The sequence below is a fragment of the Chiloscyllium plagiosum genome, chromosome 2, assembly GCF_004010195.1.
Source record: "Chiloscyllium plagiosum isolate BGI_BamShark_2017 chromosome 2, ASM401019v2, whole genome shotgun sequence".
NCBI lineage: Eukaryota > Metazoa > Chordata > Chondrichthyes > Orectolobiformes > Hemiscylliidae > Chiloscyllium > Chiloscyllium plagiosum.
Window position 1 is genome coordinate 5,722,516 of NC_057711.1, and position 24,299 is coordinate 5,746,814.

The 24,299-nt window shown below is 41.9% G+C and overlaps 1 protein-coding gene and 1 long non-coding RNA gene across 8 annotated transcripts in view; both read right to left on the bottom strand.

Annotated features, from left to right (window-relative positions):
- Nucleotides 1–24,299, bottom strand: part of LOC122556549 (polypeptide N-acetylgalactosaminyltransferase-like 6) — a 533,679-nt gene that overhangs the window by 168,437 nt on the left and 340,943 nt on the right. The gene's annotated exons all lie outside the window — the stretch shown is intronic.
- Nucleotides 5,728–24,299, bottom strand: part of LOC122556572 — a 38,819-nt gene continuing 20,247 nt past the window's right edge. The window contains exons 2-3 of one of the 2 annotated variants that reach the window (XR_006313572.1): nucleotides 16,969–17,030; nucleotides 5,728–5,834 (exon numbers count right to left, since the gene is read on the bottom strand). This is a non-coding gene — a long non-coding RNA (uncharacterized LOC122556572). Of the gene's footprint in view, nucleotides 5,835–6,885; nucleotides 7,442–16,968; nucleotides 17,031–24,299 lie in introns of those variants that run through there. The other variant, XR_006313577.1, reaches the window with a different exon arrangement.

Consider the following 24,299-nt stretch of genomic DNA (forward strand, 5'->3'; position numbering starts at 1 on the left):
GCTTGGGTTGGTTACCCCGAAGCATTGAAGGCTGAGGAGTGATATTATTGACATTTATAGAATCATAAAGGGCAAGGATAGGGTGAATATATAAGGTATTTTCTCTGGGGTAGGGCAGTCCAAAACTAGGGAGGTTTAAGGTGAGAGGGGAAAGATTTAAAAGGGGCCGAAAGGGCAACTTTTTTATGTTGAGGGTGGTACGTGTATGGAATGAGCAGCCAGAGGAAGTGGTGGAGTCTGGTACAATTACAACATTTATAAGGCATCTGGATGGGTCTATGAATAGGAAGGTATATGTGCCAAATGCTGGCAAATGGGACTAGATTACTTTCGGCTATCTGGTCGGCATGGGCGAATTGGGCTGAAGGGTCAGCTTCCATGCTGTACACCTTTATGACTCTGTAAACCAGCCACATGAAAACTCAGCCTTTGTATAAATCCTGCAATTGCATATGACAACCACTAATTAAATCAGATCACGGTTGGCAAAGACTTTTCTTTCCTAATATGTTCGGAACAATGTTGGCATAAAAATTACATCTTCACACACAAACAATTGTTTAGCAAATGGCTGAGGAAGAAGTTTTGTACCTAAGCCTTAACGCTTTCCACATTGGTTATCCTACAGTGTGACACTACCTTTTCCGATTGAGAATGATTTCTATCAAAATTAATAAGAAAACTGCACATTTGCAACTTTTGGTGGCTGGGGGCCAGATCTCCAGATATTTTTAATCAGAAGAAGTTGATATTTTATTGTGATCAATATAATGAACCCGACCAGGACTGAATTCTCTGCATCTTTTCACACTCCATTGATTAGTTAAAATTTGAATGATACAAAGTAAAATATTCAATGTGTGATTAATTTTCTCATCCCTGCAGAATTTAAGCTTTACGCTTTCTGTGATAATTGCACAGATATATTTTGATGTAAACCCTTGAAACTGTCAGTCGCGTGGTCACAGTCTGTGCAGTCTGGAGAGGAGAGAGAAATTATTGCAGAACTTGCTTATTTCCACATCATTCTTTTCCTGACAAGTACAATGAGATAAATTAATGATGCAGGGTTGATGTGCTGTTGAGGCAAGGGTAATTTTCAGAAGCAGATTGACAGTGGTACAGTACAAGGTGCTGGAGTGAACGTAGGATGATGGGAACAGGAGTAGGCCACTCGGTCCTTGGGGCCTGCTTGCCATTTTAGATCATGGTTGATCATCTACCTTCAAGTCCTCTCTTAGTATCAGTAGTAATTGGAAATCTATCCATATCCGTCTTGAATTCACTCAATGACTGAGCCTTCACAGCCCTCTGGGCTAGACAATTCCAAAAGGTTATCTCATTCTGGGTGAAGATATTTCTCATCATCTCGGGAAGGTTGGAAGATCAAATACTTATTCCCTTGCTGACAGCAATATACGTGCATCAACATGTCAAGGACTACAGCAGTTCAAGAAAGCAGCTCACTACCACTTTCTTAAGGGCAAGTAGGGATAGGCAATAAATGTCGCCCTAACTAGCAATACCTTCGGGGCACGGTGGCTCAGTGGTTAGCACTGCTACCTCACAGTGCCAGAGTCCTGGGTTGGATTCCATCCCCTGGTGATTGTCTATGTGAAGTTTGCACATTCTGCCCGTGTCTGCGTGGGCTTCCTCTGGGTGCTCCGATTTCCTCCCACAATCCAAAGATGTGCAGGCCAGGTGAATTGGGCATGCTAAATTGCCTATCGTTTTAGGTGCATTAGTCTGGGGTAAATGTAGGGGAATGGGTCTGGGTGGGTTACTCTTTGGAGGATCGATGTGGACTTGTTGGGCCGAAGGACCTGTTTCCACACTGTAGGGAATCGAATCTAAATCCCATGAATGAACTGAAATATCTGCAGTATCTTGCCTTTATTTTATTGTTTCTATCTTCAACAATACCTCCCATAAGTTGAAGATCTCCATGAGGTTAATCTTCCATTTTGTTTGTCCATGGAACTTTAAGTGTAGTAAACAATGAGGAAGGGAACACAGTAAGACAGTCTTCAGGCTGATTGACAGGCTGGTGGAGCACATGACAGACATGGCAGAAAACCTTCAGTGCCAAAACAAAACTAAGGCAAGATTGGCATAAAGGCAAATGCAGGGGAAATCAAGATAGACAAAACACGTTGGATGGCATAATTTTCAAAGGGTTATGAGAAATGGGAGGCGTGTTTGTATGCAGCGCAGGTTATCAAAGAGGGGAACAGACAGGAAAGTGGAGTGAGGACCACAATGATCTTAAGAATGGTACAGCAAACTTGGGAGGATCAAATGGACTACTCCTGCCTCCTGACTCTTGTCTTCAATGGCAGTTTATGAATTATATGTTTCATAGAGTCATAAAGTGCAAAATCCTGGAAGTTACGTTAAATATTCATCAAACACTCAGTCCCACTGGGAGTGTAGTTTTCAGTCAGGGCAGCACACTGGAAGGAGGATACAACAGTGTAATTATGCAGGTTTAACTACCTTGCTTTTGTGCTCACTGGCCCTATTAATATTGCCTAAGTCTATTATCAAAATGTACACATTTAGTGCAGGAATAGGCCATTCAGCCCCTCCAGGCGAAAGTGAGGACTGCAGATGCTGGATACTAGAGTCAAGAGTGTGATACTGCGAAAACACAGCAGGTCAGGCAGCATCCGAGGAGCTGGAAAATTGATGTTTCGGACAAAAGCCCTTCATCAGGAAGGTAATTGGCATCATGCTGCCTAACCTGCTATGCTTTTCCAGCACCACACTCTCGACACATTCAGCCCCTCAAGCCTGCTCCACTATTCAATAAAATCATGGCTGATTTGATTGCGGCTTCAAGCCCACATTCCCCCTGTTCTAATGACCTTTAATCTTTTGTGAATGAACTATGTGTGCCTGAATAATATTTAAAAAGTCTGCTTCCACTGTTCTCTGGGGAACAAGAAAAAGTTCCAACAACTCAGGGCATTCTGACAGGAAATGTTTCTCCTCATAACCGTACACCTTTTGTTTTGTGAACCAGCCATTCAATGTGTCCTACACTTTCAATAACTCATACAATGTACATAAACAGGTCTCTCTGCTTCTGCACCCCCTTTCGGGTTCTGGCCTGTATTATCCATGGTTTCCCCATGCTCCCTGTATTTAATTCAATCTACCACTAGGCTGACATTTCATCAACCTGTATCATCCAGAACATTTTGAAATTGTACTTTAGCACTAAGGTCGAGGTCATTCAGGAAGAGCAAGTTTTCTAACACTGATCCCCTGGGGAACACGTCTGTCTGCAAAAGTACCTATTAACTAACCTATTAATGGCAGCACGGTGGCTCAGTGGTTAGCACTACTGTGTCACAGTGCTAGGGGCCTGGGTGCAATGCCACCTTTGGGTGACTGGGTATAGAGTTTGCACATTCTCCATGTCTATGGGGTTTCTTCTGGGGGCTTCAGTCTCCTCTCACAGTCTAAAGATGTACAGTTTAGGGTGGATTGGCCATGATAAATTACCTAAAGTGTCCAGGGATGCGCAGGCTAGGTGCATTGGCCATGGGAAATGCAATGTTGCAGGGATAGAGTAGGGATGGTGGGATGCTCTTCAGAGGTTGGTGTGGGGCCGAATGGCCTACTTCCACACTGTAAGGATTCTGTGATTTTGACTGCCACGAGATTAAAAAAAATGCGGATGCTAGAAATCTAAAACAAAACCAGAAATTGTTGGAGGAATTCAGCATCTGGTCTGGCAGCATCTGTGGAGAAAAAGCAGAATTAAAGTTTTGGGTCCAGTGACCCTTCTTCACTAACTACTGCTCTCTGTTTCCAGGCACTCAGCCAATTTCATATTCATGTTGTTACTGATCTTTTGATCTCTGAGCTCTAACTTTGTGCAAAAGTCTCATGTACGGCATTTTATCAAATGTTATTCAGAACTCCATGCCCACCACAACAACAGGAATGTCTTGTTACCTCTTCAAAAATGCCAGCAATTTCATTAAACAGGGTTTGCTGTGAAAAAATATCCATGCTTCCAGCCTGCAAAGGTGACTTTTCATTTTCTCCTGAACTTTAATCTGCTGAAGCTTCCTGATCACAAGGCTGAATCAACTGATCTTTTACACTGATCTTAATTCTCCATTCCTCGGACTCTGCAACTTCCACTCTCACCTCTCTCACCTCTCTCAGTTGTTTTAAATGCATCTCAACTAGTCATGGGGTGTTGTATCAACTGTAACCACAGACAGTCTATACAATATGACAGTCCTTGTCAATTTTATATCCTTCCCTAACATTTTTCCTCTTCCACCATGACCTGTTCTTTGTTGGGAAAGACAAATGAAAAAAATTTAATGAATACCTTTGTCAAATCCCCTGTCTCTTTGTAAACTTTATTTGGCCCCACTATTTATTTTGCCACCCTTTCATTATTTATATGCATGTAAGAGATGTTTAGATACCCTTTTATTGATGCTGCCAGTCTCTTCTCGTATCCTCTCTTTGCTTCTATTTGTTTTCTCAATTTCATTCCGAACTTTCTGTTTTCATCCTGGTCATTAGTTTTATTATCCCCTTGAAATTTGGTACAATTGAACTTTTTCGGCTTCACCTTAATCATTTGCTTTCATAGAGTTCTGGATTTTGTTTGTACTACCTCTCTCCTTCATTGTCACGGATTTTCACTCCGCTCACACTATCTCTTCAGGAAAGGCAATCAATTCTTCATCTGAAGTCTTAGCCACCATCTTTTGGTTTCCAGTTTATTCAGTCAGGCCAGGTTCATTCTTAGCTCATTGAAATAGGCCTCCCACAGTTTTTCTCTGAATTGTTCCATGCCCATTGCTTCACTCTTCCATCCTTTATCTATGTTCTTTCCTTTAGCCAATCTAAACTTTATGACGTGACAATTTTTATCCCCTAATTGTTCACCTACTGTCACTTGATGTGAGGTGCCGGTGTTGGACTGGGGTGAACAAAGTTAAAAACTTTGATTCATTTGTCAAATGATTCACTTCGCCCAAAGAAATTGGCTGAGTAATACTATTAGTCTATATGCTGCAGAAAATGAACCTGAACACACATTATGACCTCTTACCCACTCTGACTGTTCCTGTCCTATTGTCTCAGTCTGTATTCAGCTCATTAAAGATCCCCATTATAATTACTATATATTATTCACCCCTTCTCTGTAAGTTCTTTGCAAATTTGATTCTCGACAGTTTTTCCACTAGCTGATATCCTAGAGATGACACCGAGCACTTTAAATCCCTCAATCAACATCAAAAATATCACCCTGACCCTGTGTTGGATTTTACTGTGCACTTATTGGCTGTCATTACAATGGTGGAGGTGAAATTGTGTCGCTGGAAAAGCGCAGCAGGTCAGGCAGCATCCAAGGAGCAGGAGAATTGACATTTCGGGCATGAGCCCTTCTTCAGGAATGAGGAAAATGTGCCAAGCATCATTACAATGGTGACTACACTCTGAAAATACTTCACTGGCTCTTAATGCATTTTAACATGAGAATGGTCATTACATAGGTCCAACACTTTGCTTCTTTCCTTTTTAGCTGGGATATGGTTCCAAGTGTCCCTGAAGGCAACTTTTTGGCACTAAGTTTTCTACATGGTGAAGTGGGAAACGTCGAGGAAAAACTATTAATGAGGACCCATGTCACCACATCCTTGATATTGATTGATTTATTCTGAATAATTTTCAGCAATCTGTGGAACATCACCGCTTACTCCTAGTGATCAGGGCCAAAATCGTTTTACAACCACTCGCACTGGTAATCTTGCCCCATCATACTTTGTGGAGTGGCTCAGCAGGTCTGGCAGCATCTGTGGAGAGAAACCAGAGTTAACATTTCAGGTTGAGTGACCCTTGAAATATTAACTCTGATTTCTCTCCACAGATGCTCCCAGACCTGCTCAGCTTCTCCAGCAACTTCTGCTTTTGATTTACAGCATCCACAGTTATAGAGACATAGAGTTATACAGATGTACAGCATGGAAACAGACCCTTCAGTCTAATTTGTCCACGCCGACCAGATATCCCAACCCAATCTAGTCCCACCTGCCAGCACCCAACCCATATCCCTCCAAACCCTTCCTATTCATATACCCTTCCAGATGCCTTTGAAATGTTGCAATTGTACTAGCCTCTACCACTTCCTCTGGCAGCTCATTCCATACACGTACCACCCTCTGTGTGAAAAAGTTGTCCCTTAAGTCTCTTTTATATATTTCCCCTCTCACCCTAAATTATGCCCTCTAGTTCTGGACTGCCCCACCCCAGGGAAAAGATTTTGTCTCTTTTTCCTTTCCATGCCCCCTCATGATTTTATAAACCTCTATAAGGTCACTTCTCAGCCTCCGACGCTCCAGGGAAAACAGTCCCAGCCTGTTCAGCCTCTCCCTATAGCTCAAATCCTCCAACCCTGGGAACATCCTTGGAAATCTTTTCTGAATCATTTCTAGTTTCACAACATCTTTCTGATAGAAAGGAGACCAGAATTGCATGCAATACTCCAACAGTGGCCTACCCAAAGTCCTGTTCATCTGCAACATGATCTCCCAACTCCTGTACTCAATACTCTGTCCAATAAAGGAAAGCATATCAAACACCTTCTTCACTATCCTATCTACCTGCGAGGAGATATGAACCTGCACTCCAGAGTCTCTTTGTTCAGCAACACTCCCTAGGACCTTTCCATTAAGTGTATAAGTCCTGCTAAGATTTGCTTTCCCAAAATGCAGCACCTCACATTTATCTAAATTAAACTCCATCTGCCATTTCTCAGCCCATTGGCCCATCTGGTCAAAATCCTGCTTTCAATTTTGATATTTTGTGGAATTGTTTGTAAGTAAGAAGCATTTCTTTCAGCTGTAGTGTTTTTTAATTCATTCATGGGATGTATGGCTAACAGCAACTGAGCCTTTCATTCTGCTATACATTTTATCCACAAAAAAAGAAAATCATTTTCATTTTTATCATAAAACACAATGACTTCTTCTAGCTGGCAAATCACAAAGCTGTGGAGGCATTGTTCTCATATCTGTTTGTGTGACAGTCTTTGCAACCTTGATGCGTTATTAAACAGTCAAATTGAAATAATTTTGTAGCTGCACTAGTGTTCCACGTCTTGTATCTAACAAAGAGGAGCGGGCTGAAAGCTTTAAGTCAACTCTCCAATCCAGTTTCACAAGACAACTACATCTTCACAGCAAATTAATGTCAAGCAGTAGTTCACAATGTCAATACATTTTTTTTTTTAAAAAAGAGAAATATTTTCCACTGACGAACAGACAGAAAAAAGTCAAATTGTACTTTCAAATGTTCAGGTACTGAAGTCACGGAGCAGCATTTTTTTTCTCTAAGGCTTTACACATCCTCTAGTCTCCAGATTATAATGCACCACATTTTGAACGGAAAGTGACAAGTGAGGCTGTAGAACGTAAAAGACGGCTTATTAATTGGGACAAAGTTGTAAATCAATTTTAATGATGTGCTCACACACTGTTTCTGTGCACCATATGGTTTAACAGACCACAATAGAATATAATTTAATAAATTGGTCAAGTTTATTCATCTGAAATATTTATGACAGACATTATTGCATGCTACACGGTATCACCCTCATTGAATGTATTTAATTTCAAAAAGTTTCAATATTTTGAGATATTGATTGTAGCATCAAGACAGATTAAGATAAGAACAAAAGAGGAGAAAAATAAACCTCTTTTAAAGAAGAGCGGTATATAATTAAAGCATAACTTGGTGTGCCTGTGTATCAGTTTTGCTTGGCATTAAGGTCCGACCCAAGAATGGTAGTCATAACACATAAGGATTGAAAATGTGTTGCTGGAAAAGCGCAGCAGGTCAGGCAGCATCCAGGGAACAGGAGAATCTCCTGTTCCCTGGATGCTGCCTGACCTGCTGCGCTTTTCCAGCAACACATTTTCAGCTCTGATCTCCAGCATCTGCAGACCTCACTTTCTCCTCAAAGATAACACATAAGGATGCCAACTCAGATAAATTATTTCACCTCAGGGCATAAACAAGGAGTGTTCAATTTGACGATGATTTGGAGATGGACTATAATCTGATGTTGTGTGATTTTTAACTTTGATTTGATCAGGAGGTGTATGTGGCTGATATGAATAATTTTCGGAGAGATGGACTGAAGTTATTGAGGGAATCATTTGAATGATAGCAGTAGTAAACTGGGTATTCCATCTGAACTTTGAATCAATGAGCTTTCCTGGCCCTGTAAGCTCAAACAAACCAGAGCAGACCATTCAGCCCATCAAATCTACTCCATCATTCTATTAGATAATGGCTGGTCATCTATCTCAATGCCATTTTCTCACTATCTCTTGATATCACTGTCTCCAAAAAAACCTATTGATTATTGTCCTGCTAAATTCAACATTTGTGCTTCCACAACCCCACTGGTGTAGAAAGTTCTAAAGATTCATTATCCCCAGAGTGAAGATGTTCCTCCTTGTCTGGCCCTTATCCTGAGATGATAACTCTCAGTTTTAGACCCAACATTTAGAGACATATCTTACCAAATTCTCACAAGTGGATGTAGGTAAGTTTTAGTGAGGTTACCCCTCATTCTTTGTAACTCTGGAAATACAGACACAGTTTCATGGAGATCTCCTCATGAACCAATCGCACCATCCAGAGGATTAATTTAGAGAAACGTCAATCTGGCAAGTGTATCCCATCTGAGATACAGGAATTAAAACTGAACTGCATGTAACTATATTCTCAGGTAAAGCATATATAGATAACCCAAACACATTTATTTCAACTTTCAACATATAATAAATGACAGAGATTGATTTGGATTTCCATACCGAGTGCAGACACTTTTATCTATAGTTAACACTGTGACTGTTCATGCCTGCAGATCATAACTTGAGATTGCATGTCATGACCATTTCTTTGGACCAGCATGTCAATGTCCAGCTTGTGTTCCAAGCAAATTACCTGTGCATGAGTTTTGATGGAATAGACAGATAATGAGGCTCTCTTCATGCCAGGGCCTGGTTTACCACAATGTGATGGTGCCAGAGATGGTACCAATGCTGACCCATTTTGAAAGCATGTGTTGGCTACCTCTTAAATACACGATTTTAAACTTGTAAAGTCCTTCAGATGAAATAAATAACTTGCATTTCTGTAACATTCTTCATAAAGTTGTGCCCTCCAAGCCACTCAGCTTCCACATTTCGAAATGTGTTGCTGTTCCTTCAATATCACTGGGTCAAATTCCTAGAATCCCCTCCCTAACTGTATTGTGGGTGTGCCGACACCAAATGGTCTACAACAGTTCAAGAATACACCTCAATGCAACCTTCTCAAGGGCAATTAGCGACTGGTAAGAAATGCTGCCCCACATCCCATCAGTGAATAAAATAAAAATGTCCATCCAAAGTGTTTGAGTTCAATGTCTCTGCCAGAATACTGCATTAATGCTTTAAACCTACTGGCTGTTCTCTGCAATCCAACTCTTATCAATATAAATTACGATTCACTTCAAGCAAGTCAGGGTAGCATGGTGGCTCAGTGGTTAGCACTGCTGCTTCACAGCACCAGGGACCTGGGTTCGATTCCAGCCTTGGCTGAGTGTGTGTGTGCATGCTCCCTGTGTCAGTGTGGGTTTCTGCTGGGTGCTCTGGTTTCTTCTTATTGTGCAAAGATAAGCATGTTAGGTAGATTGGCCATGCTCATTTTCCCCATAGTGTCAGGGGCTAAGCAGCCTGATTAAAAGGAAGGATGGGTCTGGGTGGAGCGCTCTTCAGCGAGATTGGTGCAGACTCGATAGGCCAAATGGCCTCTTTCTGCACTGTAGGGATTCGAAGTCAAGTCTTCAAGCAGCTTCAAGAAATTTCCCATGCGAGTGAGGGATCCGTTAGCTGGACTGCTAGTTTGCAACGTAGAGCAACACCAACAGCATGAAGGCCCTCCCTTTATCAATGTCATCCTGCGCCTGAGGTGTGGTAACTCTCAGGTTAAACCACCAGCTGGAGTCTCTTTGTGAAAGCCGACCAACCTGACAGGATGGTGGCAGCTTTACCTTTATTGCATTCAGCAACAGGCAAGCCCCTGTCAAGACCCATGACATGGACAAATCGAGCGCAGTAAATTGGAATTGGGTTAACAGTTCTTCACCGACTGATGTGAACCCAAAAGATCAAATGGCCTCCTTCAGAGGTGTAAATTTTCTATGATTTCTATGAATAACAATTACAGGAGGGAATTGGAATGCAGGGACTTGTAGGAGCATCAATCAGCTCTGTGCCCTGTCAACTGGAAGTCGGGATAGAAGATTTAATGCTCAATGTAGAACATGGAACCAAAGATTTAAAGCTCAGTTTAAAACATAATATGTGAGATTTACTGCTCAATATGGAACACTGAAACTAAGTTAGTGCAAGCCACCTACAAAGCAGACACATGAAACCGTGTCTGCTTTGTAGGTCGGTAATTTGTAGGTCGGTAAATTGCTTGTCACGGTCTTAAATGGACACCCCCTTATTTTAAAACAGTCTAATTTTAGACGCGCTTGTGAGAGAAAACATCACCTCCACATGCACCCTGTCAAGTCCACTTGGGATCTTTGAAACATGTGAGTGTACCACTAGATTGTGAGTACATTCTTGTGTTTGCATTGCCAAATATTAGAGGTAATATATTTAAGGGTATTTTGAGAGTGTGGTGTGAGCGTGTGACATAAGAGATCACGTTGAAAGGGTTCAAGTCTTACCTGCTCCAGAGGTGTGTAATAACATTTCTGAATGGGTAGATTAGGAAAATATCTAAAAAGACACTGAGCAGCCTGCAGTCTGAACAAGACTTACTTCTGTTTTGCAAACAGCCTGCAAGAATAAATAAAGATCGAGTTCCCCTTGCTCGAAGCTCAAACATTCCATGGAGCAGCTATACAAAATAACTCTGCTACCTTTAATGGTCGAGGAGTTACCCATGGAGCTGTAAAGCTTTTCACTTTAGGAACTCACGGCTAACTGTCTTGTGTTGAGGATTATGGATTGAAAAATGGCATTGCACTTGCTCTTTTAAAAGGTTTCCAAATAAACAATACAGTTTGAGTTTTTTAATGTACAAATACATGAAGTAAAAATAATATTTAATGACCATCTTGAATGATTGAAATGTATCAAATTACCTCTTACTCTTCTAAATGCCAGTGATTATAAACCCAGTCTGTCCAATCTTTCACCATAAGACAACCCACCAAATCCAGGTTTTAATCTGCTAAACTGTCCCCAACCTGCTTCAATCAAAATTGCATTCCACTGCATTTATATCCTTCCTTAAATAAGGAGACCAATACTGGACATTGTACTCCACATACTCCAGGTCTCCACAAAGTCCTGTAAAACTGAAGCATTATGTTTTTACATTTGTATATTTTAGTATCCTGATAAGGAGCTGTTAGTCACGTGTCCAAAAGCATGTTCAAAAGCAGAATCTTAAAGTAAGAACAGAAGATAGAAAGACAGGTTTAGGATGGGAACTCCACAGTTAGGGGCTTAGGTAGATGGTTACCAGTGGTGGAACAGAAGATATAGGAAGGTGCACATGAAAGTAGAATTAGTATAAATAAAAGCTGTAGATGCTCGATATCTGAAACAAACACAGAGAAGGCTGGAATATCTCAGCAGGACTCATTGTTTACATTCAAGGCCAGTATGGTTCTGTTCAGAGCTGCAGAATTAGACTATCACAGAGATCCTGGAGGACCGAGGGCTGGAAGATGCACAAAAAGAGGCAGAAGCAAGGTCATGGATAGATGTTGTGCACAAGGGTGAGAGTTTTAAACTTGAAGCATCTTTGGACCGAGTGCTAATTAATACAGGTGAATAAATGTTGGAGTATAGGTAAAATAGGTCAAATAGGCCAGATGTCAGAGGTGGGTTCTCTACTCAGAGAGTAGTAAGAGTGTGGAAAGCCCTGCCTGCAACAGTAGTAAACTCACCAACTTTAAGAGCATTTCAATGGTCATTGGATAAACATATGGATGATAGTGGAATAGTGGTAGGTTAGATGGGCTTCAGATTGGTTTCACAGGTCAACACAACATTGAAGGCCAAAGGGCCTGTACTGCACTGTAATGTTCTATGTTTTATGTTCATTTGTATGAACATTGTATGTTCATATGTTTACCGACAGTAGGTAAGGAAAGCAGGAGCTGGACAGCCTGCAATTTGGAAAACTGACTGACGCACTTCACTCATCAGTGTGTACAGTCAGTTCTTCTATAGCACGATGGTTGCGTTTTATGCTTTAGAAACAACGCTTAAAATGTTGGCACTGTAATCGCATTACAGTCAATATACTTCATAAAATTTTGCACTGTAGAAACAGCATCCCCAATTCGCCAATCGTATTGCAGCAAGTTTGCGTTGATGAAAAGCGGTTATAACAGAATGACCTGTATTATTTTACCATGAATGATGCTCAGTGGGTAAGTTGTGCTATCACCCAACAGGAAAGGATTGTATCTGCGATTAACAGCACCTTCCAAGGTCACCCATGCTCCGAGAAGATTATTTTGCTAGCCATTCAGAAAACATGGGGAGATGGATATATAGTCACTGGACTAGTAACTCTGAGACCCAGATTAACACTTTGGGAACACATGGTATCTGGTGGAATTTAAATTCAGGTACTAATCCAGAACATGATACTGGCTTCAGTGATGTTCGCCATGAAACTGCCCTTGACCATTGCAAAAATCCTTTGGTTTCACAAATAACCTTTAAGGAAGGAAACCTCCCATCTTTTCTTGGTCTGGCTCAATGCAATTAAACAGAGTCACCATGGTTTCGTGAAAAGGGAATCACAGAATCATAGAGATGTATAGCATGGAAACAGACCCTTCAGTCTAACTCGTCCATGCCGACCAGATATCCTAAACTAATCTAGTCCCATTCGCCAGCATTTTGCCCATGTCTCTCTAAACTCTTCCTATTCACATACCCATCCAGATGCACTTGCTGGGTCAGACAGCAGTGTGAGTATACTTCTCCGTTTGATTCATTCTCAAACGGTCACTGCCTTTGTTTCTCCTTCTCCTTTTTGAAATGCAGTTGTTTTGTGTTTTTCCCCAAAGTTTCAAAACAATGCGACAGCTTATAAAACAGTAATTACCGCTCCTAGAATTCAAGGAAACCAGCTCCAACACCGAAAATATCTCAAAAAAGTAGTGCTTACAACCACACATTTTTTCCTGTCGTCCATCTTGAATTACCCAGAATCCAGATTGACACTTTTGCTATAATTCTAAAAGATAGAACAAGCAGAGTTGATAAAGGGGTACCAGTAGATGTAGTGCCTTTTCAGTTTCAGAAGGTATACAATATGGTGCCCCATTAAAAAAAAATGATTGCACTAAATAAGAATTCTGGGACAATGTTGTGACATGGATTGAGGATTGGTTAATCCACAGAAGATAAACAGTTGGAGTAAATGAGTCTTTTTCAGTTTGGAAATGGAGTGCTACAAAGAACAATCCACGGCACCCGTTTATTTATCTAAAGTTAAGATGTGAAGGAGAAGGCAGATTATATGGGCAGAGCCTAAATTTGCTGATAATACAAAAATAGGTGAGACAGCATGCTGTGATGAGATTATAAAAATCAGGAAAGGGATAAGGGTAAATTGAGAGAATGGGCAAACTCTTTGCAGATGGAGTTTAATGTAGGTAAGTGTGAGGTTGTTTACTTTAGTAGAAAAATCAGAAGGCAGATCATTATTTCATGAGAGACAGGGACCTCAAAAACCTGCAAGACAGAGAGTTCTGGGTGTAATGTGCAAGAAACACAAAAAATTAACATGTAAATGCAGGAAGCAATTAAGAAGGGAATTTGAATATTTCTTTGTTGCTAGGGTTTGGAAGCAATCAACAACGTTTCATTAGGCTGATTCCTTGGGTGAAGGGGTTGACTTATTGTTAAGAAAGGTTAAACAGCTGGGGCCTTTTTTATTAGAGTTGAGAAGAATGAGGGATCATTGAAGCGTATAAGACTATGAGGGAGTTTGATAGCACAGATGTGGAAAAGAAACAAATTTCTAAACAATTGACAACACTATTCTTAAACAAGTCTGTTATGTTCAATCTACGGATAGTACCAACAAAGTTGACTTGCCTGCTTTCTCTTCTTGATCAGAAGTCACATGACACCAAGTTCTCATCCAACAGGTTTATTTGAAATCACAAGCTTTCAGTTCGCTGCCCCTTCATCAGGTGACTTTACCTGATGAAGGAGGAGCTTTCCAAAAGCTTATGATTTCAAATAAACCTGTTGGACTATAACCTGGTGTCATTTGAGTTCTTACCTTGTCCATCCCAGTCCAACACTGGAACCTCCACCTCATGGCTTCTCTTCTTGAGAAAGTGATAGTGAGCTGTCTTCCTGATTTATGATGTGGATGTGCCAGTGTTGGACTGGAGTGGGCAAGATTAAAAATCACCCAACACCAGGTTATAGTCCAACAGATTTATTTAGAAGCACTAGCTCCGAAAGCTAGTACTTCTAAACAAACCCTTTGGACTATAACCTAGTGTTGTGTGGTTTTTATTTTGCTGAATTATGTGCAGTCTGACTGGCGGAGATTTTGACCTACAGCAGTGAAATAAAGCTTCCAAGTCAGGATGTTTTGATTGGATATGACTCTTCACAACAGTAGCTCTGAAGTTCTGAAGATGGGTCACATCCAACATAAATTGCTAACCCTGTCCCTCTCTCCTCAGATGCTGCCATGGACTTCTGAGCATTTCTAGCACTTTATCTTTTCGTTTTAATTTCAGATTTCTGTTTTTAATCCTCACGGAGCCAAGCACAGATTTTAGCAGCTCTGCAAAGCAAAAGCACTCTGTGTTGTGTAACTAGCCTGTTAAGTAACATTCTGCTTCTGCAGCGATTTTCTTGTCACACTTTACACTTGCAAAGCACTCGTCTTAGCTGTCTTTTTTTTTCCCAGTGAATCATAATTGAAGCAAATCAACCTTTGCCTCCTGCGCTGTCAACCTCACAAGCAATTGGCTTTAAATAATTGTAATTCTTATCAATATTTAAATGGTGCATACATGGTCTTTCATTTCTCAAATATGCCTGAAACCACAACTAGTTTATTATAGCGTTAAAGCATTTATTCAGCTGCAATTTCTTTCCCCAGTGATAAGTGGTTTACACTTTTACAGCAATTCCCCACATTTAATTTTGTCCCTGCTGTTATCGAAGGACATTAATGTCTGGTCAACTGCCTTTCAAACCGTGATATGCCAAGTCTTCAGACAGCTTGCTTGGTTAATAATCTCGGGTACTGATAGGGTGACAAGCTTCCATTATTGGCCAAAGCTGGTGCAGATTTGTTTTGAAGCATTTGAGAGGAAAATGAAAAATAAGAATGCAAATAACAAATTGCTAGGCTCCATTTGAAACTAACGGTGTGGAAGTGTAACTTATCGACACTTTTCACAAATAACATTTTTCATGGAGAGTAAGACAAGTCTTCCAGTAGCCAAGTGAGACAGAAAACTGAGCTTGCCTGAAACTACCTATCGCGTTAAAATCTTCCCCAGAGGTATAGGCATCAGAAGGCAGATATTGATGATCCTTGGTTCCCATTGGTTGCATTTTCACCTCTGAGTCATGAGGTCATGTGCGCAAGCCTCCATTGACACTCCTGTACAGAGGGAGTGCTGAACTGCCAAGCATCAGATATGTTAAATCCTGACCCCACTGGCACTCTCAACGGGATATCCAAAGTACAGCATGGGAATTCTCGCTTGTACCTGAGCCAATATTTACCTCTTAACTAACATTAGATTCTCTGCTTGTCATTGCTATTTTTGGGTTCTTGCTGTGCATACATTGACCGCTGCATCATCATAGAGTCATGGAGATGTACAGTACGGAAACTGACCCAGGTCCAACTCATCCATGCCAACCTGATGTCCCAAATTAATCTAGTTCCATTTGCCAGCATTTGGCCAATATCTCTCAAAACCCTTCCTATTCATACAGCCATCCAGATGCTATTTTAAATGTTGTAGTTTTAACAGCCTCGACCATTTCCTTTGGAAGCTCATTCAATACATGCGCCACCTTCTATGAAAGAGTTGTCCCTCAGGTCTCTTTTAAATCTTTCCCCTCTCACCTTAAACCTATGCCCTCTAGTTTTGGACTCCCTTCCTATGGGGCAAAGACCTTGGCTATTTACCCTATCCATGCCCCTCATGACTTTCTAAACCTTTATAAACCTTCAGCCTTGATACTTCAGCAGAAATAGCCCCAGCATATTCAGCCCCCTCTACAGCACTCTAAACTAATTTCTGACTTTTTTCCCCACTCTTTCTTTCTTTTCCTCTTTCTTTCCTGTCATCCCTAGTTCCCTGTCAGGAAAACACAACAGATATCTTGAAAATACCTTGCAAACACCTTTGCGCTAATTCCCTGAATTAGATTTTGGGAGTTTCTGCTGTGAAATTGAGTTATCTTGTGTGATGATTTTCAGAGTAAATAAAACAGCATTTAATTCATTATAACAGGGATTTTACGCAGGACCATTCATATGCTTATTTGCAAATCATTCCTACATGAGGACCCTTTCCAAGATTTATAAGTATTAAAGAACAGAAATGAAATCTCACAAATCACTGTCATTAATCAAAAGCATTGAGTGTCACTTGTGTTCCTGATGATGAATGTATGACATTGCCAATGACCGATTGGTTAAATATTACCGAGTGAGTTGCAGGAGAGCATCAACCACTCTATTGCATGGTTAATGTCAGGTTACAGATTCAGCAACTTCCATTGCTGCTAGTCCCAGCCTGTAAACACATGAGCAGTTAATACTTGCTTCCCTTAAATACAGTCGAAGAGTCATAGCACTGTGAAGCATGGAAACGGACCCTTCGGTCCAACTCACCCAAGCTGACTATCTATGTACATTGGAGGATTCACGGAGGAACATACGTATTGCTTGAAGACCTTTAAGAATTAGGGAGAACATTTCTCAGAGCTTTTCAAGAACAGGCAAAGATAAGAAATAGTGGCAGCAATAGGACATTCTGCCCCTCAAACGTGCTCTCCCATTCACTTACATCATGGCTGATCTGAATTGTTTGTTAGAGAAATAGATATACCCTATGCATGCCCCTCATGATTTTATAAACTTCTATAAGGTCAGCCCTCAGAAGAACGGAGCCTACGTTGAAACAGTACCATTAATGTGCCATAATGCTCCACAGTCCGTTATGGCTGATGTCAGATCATGAGCATCAAAGGTCAAATTCATCATGAAGTGTGTACAAGTTGACTCAGTTAAACTCCTTTCTATATTGAGTTTAAGAGCCTACATCAATTACTAATAGTAGAGGGTAAGCCACTATCAAGTCTTAAGGCAAAAAGTTACTTGCCTTACACAACTATTGCATGATTGCAATAGGTACAAGTTACATTGACGAGTTAGACAAAATCACAAAGACAATTTAAAAGATTTAAATGAACAATTGGTTGTAAATTTGGATTTCAACTTGTGGATTCATAACACATGGGTTTTTCTGTGTATCTGAAATTCAATGTACAGTGTGACACTAGGAGGTTGTGTGGAACACTGGTTCTTTGTAGGATTTGTCCATAGATCTCTGAAAGCAGAGGGCATGTTAATAGGGTGGTGTCAAAGGCATATGAAACACTTGCCTTTATCAATCTAGGCATAGGTTACAAAAGTACGTACTTATGATCGAATTGCACAGCACTTTGATGAGAAAACAGCTGGAGTACTGTGTGCAGTTCTGGTCACCACTCTCCAGTAAGTATGTGATTGCACCAGAGGGATACAAAGGGAGGTTCATCAGGAGGCTGGTTGAGATGGTAAATTCGAGGCATGTGGAAAGGGTTGGTAGGCTTGGGTTGTTTCTGTTGGAGCAAAGAAGATTGAGGGGTGATCTGATTGAGGTATATAAGATGGTGAAGGGCATGGAGAAATGGCTCCTTCCAAAGTATGTCACCTCACACTCCACACTGCGGACCATCTGAATGAACCTTTTCTGAAGTGCTTCCAGTGAAATAACAACTTTCTGCTCACAGTACCCCAGATATCATCTCAGCAGCTCCTTATACAGCTGCAGTAATAATTCCTGACTCTTACACGCCAAACTGCTAGAAATAAGAGTCAATATTCCATTCACCTTCCCAATGACCTGCTGCCCCTGTGTGCTAGCTTTCTGTGTTTCATGCAGAAGTACACCCATGTCCCTTTGGGTCACAGCTTTCTACAGTTTTTTTCTCCATTTAAATAACACTCTGTTCTTTTGTTCTCCATTCCAAAGTGGATAACTTCACATTTTCCCAATTATACTTCATTTGCCAACAGTTCGCCCACTCAGTTAACCTATCGATACCTCTCTGTAAAGTATCTGTATCCCTCTCACAATTTGCCTTTCTAGCAGCTCACAACACTCATCTCCTGGATATTTTAAAAATCTATTTATGTCCTCTTTAAATGCTTTCAGTGATTTAGGCTTCACCGTTCTCTGGAAATGTTATAACCATGTCCTCTAATTTGAGATTTCCCCCACGAGTGGAAACATTTTGTCAACATATCCTGTCAAGCCCTCTCAGAATCTTGCATGAACCATTTCGGTCACCTCTCAGTCTTCTAAATTCGAAAGAATAAAGGCCCATGTCATTTAGCTGTTTCTGATAAGTCAACCCCTTCATGCCAGGAATCAGGTGAGTAAATCTCTTTGAACTGTCTCTAATATTTTTTCTCAAAGGCCATCTTTCAGATAATTCAAGCCCATCCCTTCATATAACATTAAGCTGAACATCTTCCCACTGAAGTTTGAACTTCAACTTTCATTGGCAGAATGGAATTTTGGTTTCATTGTCCCTTGCAAATGGAAACAATGGTCCCCTCAGTTCCGGACTGAAATATTTATCATCCTGGAGTCTGACATCAAGTCCTGCTGCAGGACTCAAACACCTAGATTTCTGGTCCAGACATGACCACCCACTGAGACTCCAAACTGACAGGATCAAGGAAATGAAACCACTTGCAGAACATCAAATGGCCAGCATCACACACTGTTGTGGGGCCTATTGTGGGAGAGAGAGTGAAATAGTGCTGAAGAGTACAAATCCGGTCGATACTGTGACCTCCCAGTATTATTGCTTCACTTATTTCAAAGACTGCTTGCTGAGAGGCACTGAAGGAGTTCCTGCAGCTTGAGGTGGCTCAAATATACAATTCGAGAGAATAATGCGTGAGTCTTCACCTGAGTGAACAACTTCAAGAATACCTGGGAGACTTTGAAATAAACATGGCAATATGATATCAGGCTGCAGATGTATTTTTCAGATGTGGAATTCAGTTGTAACACGTGCACTTCTGAATGTGAAGTTGTTAATTCTGTTAGAATATGATGATACAACTGGTCGTTTGGCGATTGGGGTAGAGTAGTCCTTCCAATCCTCCTCATTATGCAAGTCTCAGGGGCTGTGCAGTCGCCCATGGTGGAGGCTGGTCCATAATTAGTTCACAGCAGAAGAGGAGCTTATCTTTCTGAACATGGTGCAGTTTATTAAACTGCAGTAACAATACAAAGATTATATTCACTCTTAGCTTAACTATTGCAAACAGCTGGTCGAGATGACATGTGTCTCCACCAGGAGAGATCAGCTGCCTCTCCACCCAGAGGCTGGGTAATGTTAGCTCGCTGGCTGGAGCTCTGTTTAGCTCAAGCATTGCCTCCTTGAGAACCATTACCTTACACATCAGATTCAACATCAAATCCAGGTACTTCAGGCTCTGTACTGCTGCACCTTCAGATGCACTGGCTCATTGCTTAAACACTGCCACCTTGGCTACCTTCTTGAAGAAGAGACAGCAAGTTGTCCCCAGTGCCCTGGTCAATTTTTGCCCTGCAGTGCAACATTACTGATTACCTAAATTAACTAGACACGGCCACCACACTGTAAAAGCTTGGTGTAGTACATAGATGCTATGCTCTCTTTCCTAATATCAGTCCTCTGTAAGAATGGAGTCATGCTTCAATACAGGATTCTCAGCATGACCTTCAACAAAGCCACGACTTTCAACATGAAATGAAAACAGCAATTGCTGGCGAAATTCAGCAGGTCTGACTCATCAGAAGAGTCATTGGACTTGGAGAAAACCTCACAAGGTTTCGGTCTCAAACTTTTTTTCAGAAAATGAGAACTAGGAACAGGAATAGGCAATTCAGCTCCTTGATCCTGCTCACCGTTCGTGACAATCACGGCCAATCGCCATAAGACGACAGCTGTAGGAACAGAATTAGGCCATTCGGCCCATTGAGTCTGCTCCGCCATTTGATCATTCATTGCTGGTATGTTTCTCAACCCCATTCTCCTGCCTCTTCTCCATAACACTTGATCCCCCTAATAATCAAGAAGCTGTCTCTTGCTTAAATATTCTCAATAAGTTGGCCTCCATAGGCAACAAGTTCCTCAGATTCACCAATCTCTGGCTGAAGAAGTTCCTCTTCACCTCAATTCTAAAGGGTTGTCCCTTCACTCCTACTCTCTCCTACTAGTGGAAGCATCTCCACATCCACTCTCTCCAGGCCTCTCAGTGTTCTGTAAGTTTCAATGAGAGTCCATCTCATCCTTCTAAACACCATCATGTACAGACCCAGCGTCCTCATCCACTCCTTAGATGACAATCACACCTCAGCTTTTACATCTGCCATTCCTTCTGCTAAAACCATGACCTGTCATTTGAGAAACTTGCTCAGGTTTCTGAAGTTTGAGCAGATTGAGAGGTTTTACTCTGCCGAAACTTGGTATAAGTGAAAGGTGCTGTTATTGCTGCTGTCGTTGATAAAGTTACCTCAGCAGAACAAGGAGAAAGGGCGAAGAGAGGTGTTAGCAACTATAACAACTGTTTCCTTGATAGTACAGATTCTCGTCTTCATTGGAGAAACAGAGGCAAAATGGTGGTTACCGCAGCCGTAGCGAGAACTTCTCAAGAGCTGTTGACCTGGCCAATCCACAGAGTAAATCAAGACTCCTGTTGCCGATGGATGGAGAAGGGACACCGAGAAGACATTGTTCAGAAGCCACAAAAAAGCCCAGAAACATTTGGTAGCATATCAAATGAGGAAAACCAAGAACATCTTCGGAGGTAACCTTGGAAACAAATGTAAATTGGCAGATCTTTCACAACTGTGTTGAGGGATTCAAACACAGTAAAAACCATCATTCACACAGAAAGCAGTAAGAAGGCGAAAGGAATATTAGCTTTTTTCCTCAAAAAGGTTGGAATGCAGCTGGAGGCTTTGCTACAGCTGTATGGAGCTATGGATAGATTCTATCATTCAATTCGGATACTGGATACTGGAAAGATGTAGTGATCATTGAAGGGTCACAGCACAAGTCCACTATAATGACAGCTGGGCTAAACTAGTTAAGTCATAAAGTCAGAATTACAAGCATGGAATTGAGTTCTCTTGAATAAAGAAAACAAAAAGGGCAACTGAACTGACACATTTAAAATAATTAAGTTATTTTGTGAGAGTACATACAGAGAAATTATTCTTATTGACGACCAGAGTCCAGAATAAGGATTGTAGCATTAAAATTAGAGCTAAACTTTTCAGGGATGATATTTGGAAACACTTTTTCACATAAACGAAAGTCGAAATCTGGAATTTTCGGCCCCCGGCAAAGTTGCGAATTATGTCAAGTAGGTGGAGTTAAGATACAGGCGATCCTTGAGATAATTGAAAGAGTGAGACATCCACCCCATTATAACAGGGTACACACATTATAACAGGGCTCAATGACCTACGCCTGATCCCGAGTACCTTCAGGAAGACAGTTAAGCAAGGGAAGCAGAAATTCTGCTGCTAATGCTGCTACTTATAGCTACAACTGTTAGGAGACGTCTGTGCAATTTCCAGTTACAAATCACTGGAGTGGTGGCACCAGAGCCGCAACATTGACCATGGCTCAATCCCCAGAGTATACTTATACAGACCCCTGACCCTGACTGTCTCAATCTCTCAAAATGCTGGCTGACTAGTGCAGCGTGGTGGCTCAAGGGTTAGCACTGTTGCCTCACAACACTAGAGTCCCTGGTTCGATTCCAGCCTCGGGTGGATGTCCCTGTGTGTACCCTGTTATAATGGGAGGGAATTCCTTGAGCGTACCCGGTTATAAGGGGTGGATGTCCCTGTGTGTACCCTATTATAATGGGGTGAATGTCCCTATGTGAACCCTGTTATAATGGGGGTGAGTGTCCCTGTGTGTTCCCTGTTATAATGGAGTGGATATCCCTCTGTAAACCCTTTTATAATGGCGTGGATGCCCTTGTGTGTACCCGGTTATAATAGGGTGGATCTCCCTGTGCGAACTCTGCTATAAGGGGGTAGATGTACCTGTGTGAACCCTGTTATAATGGGGGTGAGTGTCCCTGAGTGAACCCTGTTATAATGGGGTGGATGTCCCTGTGTGTACGCTGCTATAATGGACTGGATGTCCCTATGTGAACCCTGTTATAATGGGGGTGTGTCCCTGAGTGTACCCTGTTATAATGGAGTTAATGTCCCTGTGTGAACCCTGTAATAATGGAGTGGATGTCCCTGTGTGAACCGTTTTATAATGGGGTGGAGGCCCCTGTGCAAACCCTGCTATAATGGGGTGGAGGTCCCTGAGTGTACGATGTTATAATGGGGGTATGTGTCCCTGTGTGTACTCTGTTATAATGGGGTGGATGTCCCTGTGTGAACCCTGTTATAATGGGGTGGATGTCCCTGTGTGAACCCCGTTACATTGGGGTGTATGGCCCTGCGTGTACCCTGTTATAATGGGGTGGATGTCCCTGAGTGTACCCTGTTATAATGGGGTGAATGCACCTGTGTGTACCCTGTTATAATGGGTAAAATGTCCCTGTGTGAACCCTGTTATAATGGGGTGGCTGTCCCGGAGTATACCCTGTTATAATGGGGTGGGTGTCCCTGTGTGGACCCTGTTATAATGGGGTGGATATCCCTGTGTGAACCCTGTTATAATGAGGTGGATGTCCCGGCCTGTACCCTGTTATAATGGGGTGTATGGCCCTGCCTGTACCCTGTTATAAGGGAGTGAATGTCCCTGTGTCAACCCTGTTATAATGGGGTGGATGTCCCTGTGTGTACCCTGTTATAATGGGGTGGATATCCCTGTGTGTACCCTGTTATAATGGGGTGGATATCCCTGTGTGTACCCTGTTATAATGAGGTGGAAATGCCCGTGTGTACCCTGTTATAATGGGGTGGATGTCCCTGTGTGAACCCTTTTATAATGGGGTAGATATCTCTGTGTGTACCCTGTTATAATGGGGGTGAGTGTCCCTGCATTAGACCCTGCTATATTGGGATGGACGTACCTATGTATACCCTGTTATAATGGGATGGATGTCCCTGCCTGTAACCTGTTATAATGAGGTGGATGTCCCTGCCTGTACCCTGTTATAATGGGGTGGATGTCCCTGCCTGTACCCTGTTATAATGGGGTGCATGTCCCTGTGTGAACCCTGTTATAATGGGGTGGATATCTCTGTGTGTACCCTGTTATAATGGGGGTGAGTGTCCCTGCATTATACCCTGCTATAATGGGATGGATGTCCTTGCCTGTACCCTGTTATAATGGGATGGATGTCCCTGTGTGTACCCTGTTATAATGGAGTGAATGTCCCTGTGTGAACCCTGTTATATTGGGGTGTATGGCCCTGCGTGTACCCTGTTATAATGGGGTGGATGTCCCTGTGTGAACCCTGTTATAATGGGGTGGATGTCCCTGTGTGAACCCTGTTATAATGGGGTGGCTGTCCCTGCCGGTACCCTGTTATAATGGGATGGATGTCCCTGTGTGAACCCTGTTATAATGGAGTGAATGTCCCTGTGTGAACCCTGTTATAATGGGGTGGATGTCCCGGAGTATACCCTGTTATAATGGGGTGAATGTCCCGGAGTGTACCCTGTTATAATGGGGTGGATGTCCCTGTGTGAACCCTGTTATAATGGAGTGAATGTCCCTGTGAGAACCCTGTTATAATGGGGTGGATGTCCCAGAGTATACCCTGTTATAATGAGGTGGAAATGCCTGTGTGTACCCTGTTATAACAGGGTTGATGTCCCTGTGTGTATCCTGTTATAACAGGGTTGATGTCCCTGTGTGTATCCTGTTATAATGGGGTGGATGTCCCTGTGTGTATCCTGTTATAATGGGGTG